The following is a 6,051-nucleotide window of genomic DNA, read 5'->3' on the forward strand; positions in this document are numbered from 1 at the left end:
TTTTTGAGATTTTAGAAGATGAAAAAAGGAAAAAAAAACATTGAGAAGAAAGAAGAGAAATAGAGAGAGAGATTTGTACCTGGTAGGAAAGCTTGGAAAGGGTGGAGATGATGAGGATGCGTGGAGACAAGCGTTCGGAGGTTGAAGACGAAGTCGCCTCTTTTATTTTTTGGCACAGCAAGTGTCGGGAGAAAGTGAAGGAAAAGAGGGGTTTCCGATATTAGGGCTCGGAAACAAACCTCGAGCAAAGTCGTGGAAAGGTATTTTCCATGTATTTATTTTTGTTTTCCACGTAATATAAAAAAGCTTTCCACGGAAACTAAAGAACTCACAAAAACGAGGTTTCGGCGAAAAAAAACCGGTGTTTCCGCTGAAAACCGGGGGAAATAAAATCAAAAGAACACAGCAGAGAGGGGGGGGGATGGGCTTTTCCATGTCATTTTTTGACTTATTGCAGAAATTCCACATGTGTAATTCTATTTTCACCAAGTGGACAACATAATTTTGTCTTGTCAACGAAAAAGGAGGCTGTTTTCCAGGGATTTGCTTTCCAGGGAACACAAGTGAACAGAGCCTTAGGGGCTGTTGTTCTGTTACAATTCCCAACACAGGCTCCTAACAGCCAATTGAAGAAGTGTTTAATTAAATGAGGAGTGCCATTATAAAAAACAAGAGTGCAAATAGCATTTTTTTTGTTTTTAAGGATGAAGATATGAATCAGATTCAGTAAATGAGACTCAAAATTAGGTTTAATTTTGAGCTCAATAATTGGTTTTGGACTCACAATTGGTTGCGGGCCGTAAAATTTTTAGTAAGTTGGAGTTCATCAACAAAAGTAATGGGACTCTTAGATGGGTTTTGCGTGTCCCATTACCTCTACCAATTGGAGTTGGGAAACACGAGTCTTGATGGGAGCGATTCCCTTTAGGCCCTCTTTGTATTGCAAGAATTTTTTAGTTCTTTCCATGATGTAGATGAAAATGATATGATTATGGTCGATTTAGACGGATACCGCCATAAATTGAATATGGTTGGTTTAACTAATCTTTTTTTATGTGTAGAAAAACTAAGAAAATTTAGAAATATTTTCCTTTCCAAAAATTTTCAGAAAATTTCAGAATATTTTTTCAAAAAACCATGCTATTTTCTACTTTATCTATATGTATGTATTTATGTATGTAAGTGTTTCAAAACTCAGACTCAGACAAGAACTCAGCTAAGGTAACAAAGAGTCAACCGAAGCAAATCAATTATTAATGGAACCAATCGGAAGTGAAAATAGCACAAGCGAAGCCGGGAAACATATCACAACACAACACAACGACTAAAGTGGGCAATTTTGCATTAACTCGGGCGTGTCACACAAGCTTTGATTGATTCAGTAGAGCAAACTTGGACTGGGATGGAAACTCGGCTGAGGCAGAACTAACCCACTCCGGCTTGTAGGTTTTTTTCATTAACTCAGCCTAGTCAAAGAAGTTTTGATTGTCCCATCACGTCCCAACGATCAAGACCCGATCGAATGAAATTTGCACCATATATCAACGATCTAGTGGTTACGGGGGAGGACGGAGGTTTTACACAAACCAACAGTCACTCCAGAATTGATCTAGATTGTAGTAATGCGATTTGGCGAGATCGAACGGTTACAAAAGTAGCTCTTCATGACACCAAATGGTGCATTTCAATGTGAAAAGGCGCCAAAATGTATATAAAGCACCAGAAACTTGCCATTTCATGTGAAATCCGAAAATACAGATTGAGAGAGTGGATTTTAGAAATTCCAAAGCATTTTTACTCTCTAAAAGCCTTTCTAATTTTTTTTTACCCATTTGAAATTTTCTCTCTAGTGTTCTGTCATTCTAGAAACACAAACACTAGTATCTTGCATACTTGTCAAATCCAAAGGGTGATTCGGGGTTTGTTTCCATTTGGTGCAAAACATCAACAAACATTTGGTGAAGAATTCACCGGGCTTCATTGTATCTTGGAGGCAAATTTGTGGTGCCCCTTGCACACAATTAGTGGAGTCCGAATATCGTCTTAAGGAAAGTGACAATGCGTCTTGAAGCATCTCATTCCAATCTTCTCTCCTCATCTCCACCATCAAATTTTCCAACAGAACTCACTAGCATGACGAAGTAAACTCGGGCTAATGATGTACGTATGCCTGTGTCTATGTATGTATGCATGTATCTTATAGATGTAGGTATAGCTTAGGTTGTTCTTGAAAGGGCATGTGAAATGATTATGTACATTTTTAAGGCGCGTGTTTGCACGAATGATGCATCATACAAAGCGATGTCAATGGAATTATGAAAAATCTTGTTAGCTAATGGTCTTTTATGGATCACGGTGTTTTGTCTTTCTTTCGGGGCTTTCCTTTTAACAGTAAAGAAATGATGATCTTTAGACTTTGCGTTGTATGGATTGAAAGCAAAAGGAATGCTTTGCAATTGCATTAACTTTCTCAACTTTCAAAGACTTAGTGTGTTGACGAAGATTAATCACAACAAATCTGAATCTATTCACTAAATTGTTAAGTCTCTAATGATTATATCCATGATTAAAAAATTCAATTGGCATTAAAATTGGATTAATTCTGTTCATTGAAAATGATATCGGCACACTCGCTTGTTATGATAATGGTAATCCTGTCTTTCATGAATCATCTGGATTAGTTACTTTCCCTTTTGTGATTCTAGGACCAGGAGATGGGGAAAATGACATTCAATCTACATTTCCATTCATGAAAGAAGATGAATAAAGAAAATGTTGGAGTGGATGAAACCTTCATGATCTCAGGCATAAACTAAAGTTGGAAGAAAACCATGGCTCCTCTCTTCTCGAGAATCCATACATCTCTTATCAGTGTATGGACAGCTATCTCTCGAGCACATATTTAGGTTAAAGGGATTCCCCTAGATGCTAAAAACAATAAGAAAACAAAATACTCATCTCAAAATAACAAAATACTCATCTCAAAATGAACACATTGAACAAACTCTACATGTTCTAGGATCTCAAATTTCAAACATTTCTGGGAATTTCTTCCACCTGCCATCAAAAGCTCAATAGACCGAATTTAGATGATGTTATCAGGTTGCCTAGTGCGAAAAATAAAAGAAGAAAGAAAATAAATGATGGTCCAATTTTTTAATTTTGGCAAGAGAAAATCATTATTTTTAACAAGTATAAATAAAGGGAGGAGTGTCAAAGCTTATCTCCTTTTTTCCCCTTTTAGGATAAACCACCCATAACTCAAAACAACTAGAAAAAAACAAATCTAATCTTCTCTATAATACTGCCAAAACACCAAGACAAGGCAAAGAAAGAAAGCAAATGAATAAAAAGAATGGGTAGTTATAACAGGTGTTTTGATATATGCACTAACTTATCTTGTTTTTATTATTTAAGGATCTGTCAAAGGTCATTACAGTTCCAAAAAGCTCTCACAGGCCAATTAAAAATGAAAAGACAAGCTCGGTTTGTGCAATTCTTAAAACATGGTTGTGCTGATATCTTGTCCCAAAAGAATAAAAAAACAGAGAAGAGAGACATTAAGAGCTCTTCCTTGCTTCAGCCTTCAGCCACAGAAGAATAAGAAGCCAAATGTTATCCTCCAATTAAACTTTTTAATACATTTCTACACTGCATAATAAACACCAACACCCCCACAACTCAAATCTACCAAACCCCAAAACTAAAACACCTCAGCAATGAAAAGAAAAAGAAAAAGAGAAAACCCAAAAGAAAATAAACACTATAATCTAAATTCACCTCTACATCAGCTCTGCATTGCATCTTTTTCATTTAAATGAAACACAAACTAAGGGAAATAGTTCAAGTTGAGTTGTTCTTCTTCGCCAAGTTATGTTTGTTATTATGCATCCACACCTTGAGAACTCTCCTCTTGACCCCAATCTCCTGACAGAATTGTTGTACCACACTTTCTTCTTGCTTTTGTATCCTCCACCCAACCTTCTCTGCAAAACTCAGCATTTTCTCCCTTTGCTCTTGAGTGAACTTAGTCCTAAACCTCTTTTTCATCAAAGGAGGCCTAGCCAAAACCCCACCACCCTCCTGTTCATCTGATTCAGATGGCAGACCCATGTTGTAGGACATGATCATTTGGGAGGGTGGTGGCCTTGGAATGAGACTATTTGTAGGGTACCCAAAGGCTTCTGACCCTGAAATCAAGACACCCTTTTGACCCACCACTTTCCTGCCTTTGAGATGGTAACAATCACAATTAGAGGACTCACCTTCTATATATTTTCTGTGGAAATTCCTATGGCAGTTACAAGCAGAGCATTTGAGGGCTTCAAGGGTGCCTTCTTCTCCACTTGGCATGAATTCACCACACCCATCTGTGGCATTTCCACCCATGGAAGCAGCATGGTTTTTGAGGCATTCTTTGTATCTGACCACCTTCTTGTAGGGCATGTGGTCCTCTAGATTAGGGCCATTTGAGGGGAGAGAAGGAGCTGAGGGAGGGATTATGTGGTTGTGGGGAGGGGGGCCATGGATCATGTGACCATGACCACCACCATAACTACTGTTTATTGGCATTGGGAGATCTGTTTCATGACCAGAAATATCCATTCTCTCTCTGTTCGGTTTTTTTGAAAGATAAAAAGAAGGAACAAAGACAAGAGAATTAGACCTAGACCCAGATCATTGAATTTGCAGTTCTTTGGAGTCTGATATTCGTGACTTAAAAAGAAAAAACCACCATCCTCTAAGATACTAGAGAATTAGTGCTTGGGAGAAACTTGAGACCCTTTTTATGAATACCCATTTCTCCATTTTTTATTCCAGGCAGAGAAGAAGAAAAATGAGATATGGGATTACTAGAAACAGATGTTTTGGGTCTGAGATTGTAGGAGTCTAAGCTACACACACACACACACACACACACACACACACAAACTCTAATTTCTGCTTGCAAATCCAATGGGAAAAATATGAGACTGGATAATAAGAAGATGATTAGATTATCAATTTGTTTAGCACTGAGATTCTAGTGTTCCTAGGGACCCCAAACCAAAGCCCAATACTATTTTTCTCTCTCTTGTATCTTGGGAGTGGAGAAGAACAAGATTCAGAATCTTGAGCCAGGTGTTTCTTAGTTTTTAAGTGTGGGGAACTCAGAATGTAGAAGTCAAAATAAGAAAACAGTGGGATCTTAAACTTTCTAGACTTTGTAAACCTGTTTCATTGTCTCCAGATTAAAGAAAAAGGTAGCAAAATTTCTCTCTAATGGATGGAGTTTAGAAACATTACATTAAAAGAGAAAGGAACAGAACTAGCAAAACTAGAAACCTTGAGAATTCTCCCTAATGGTTGGAGTTTTGCCACAATGTAGAATGCTGGTAGGTAAGGAGTAAAATCTAAAAGCAAAACTGGGACTAAACACTTGTATGTTGTTTAGGAACTTTGATTATGGTGGGAGAGAAATGGAATTCAAAAAACCAAAAACAAAAGGAAAGAAAGTTGGGGAGGAGAGGAGTAGAGAGAGGGGAGAAAATGGAGAGGTTTTGTGGGTGGGTTTCTCTAGTGAGGCACTAAGCAAGAGCTTATAGTAGTAGTGAGAGGGTACAAAGGTGAGGGAGAGAGAAAAAGCAGATTTTTACAGACAAAGAGGAGGGCAGAGAGTTTTAGGGGAGTGATAAAAAAGTGGGGTTCTTGCTTTGCTTGCACTATCAGGCATCAAGCTTACGCCATACAGAGACCAGTGTCAGAGAGAGAGAGAGAGAGAGAGAGAGAGACCCTACATAAGATTTTGAAAAAATAAAAATAAAATTCTGTTACACTTACAAGTTACACCCAAATGAGAATTTTGAAAAATACAAATAGGTCAATTACCAAAATCTCCTCATGGGTGTTTATTTTTACATGAACCAATATGCCCATATTATAATTACCATATTATTGGGAAATATGGGTTCAACCCAGTGATCCCAACATCAAGAGCCTCATGCCAGTCGAACCACCAATAGCCTCAGCCCTCAAATTAATGTGGACTCTAATCTACATTTTCATTTCCTG

The 6,051-nt window shown here is 37.8% G+C and overlaps 1 pseudogene; it reads right to left on the reverse strand.

Annotated features, from left to right (window-relative positions):
* Positions 1-3,375: 3,375 nt before the first annotated feature.
* Positions 3,376-5,650, reverse strand: LOC143864887 (zinc-finger homeodomain protein 3 pseudogene; annotated as a pseudogene).
* Between the last annotated feature and the right edge of the window lie 401 nt (positions 5,651-6,051).

Source organism: Tasmannia lanceolata, unplaced genomic scaffold (assembly GCF_043159265.1).
Source record: "Tasmannia lanceolata isolate RefF3 unplaced genomic scaffold, GAP_Taslan_0.1 ptg000054l, whole genome shotgun sequence".
Lineage (NCBI taxonomy): Eukaryota > Viridiplantae > Streptophyta > Magnoliopsida > Canellales > Winteraceae > Tasmannia > Tasmannia lanceolata.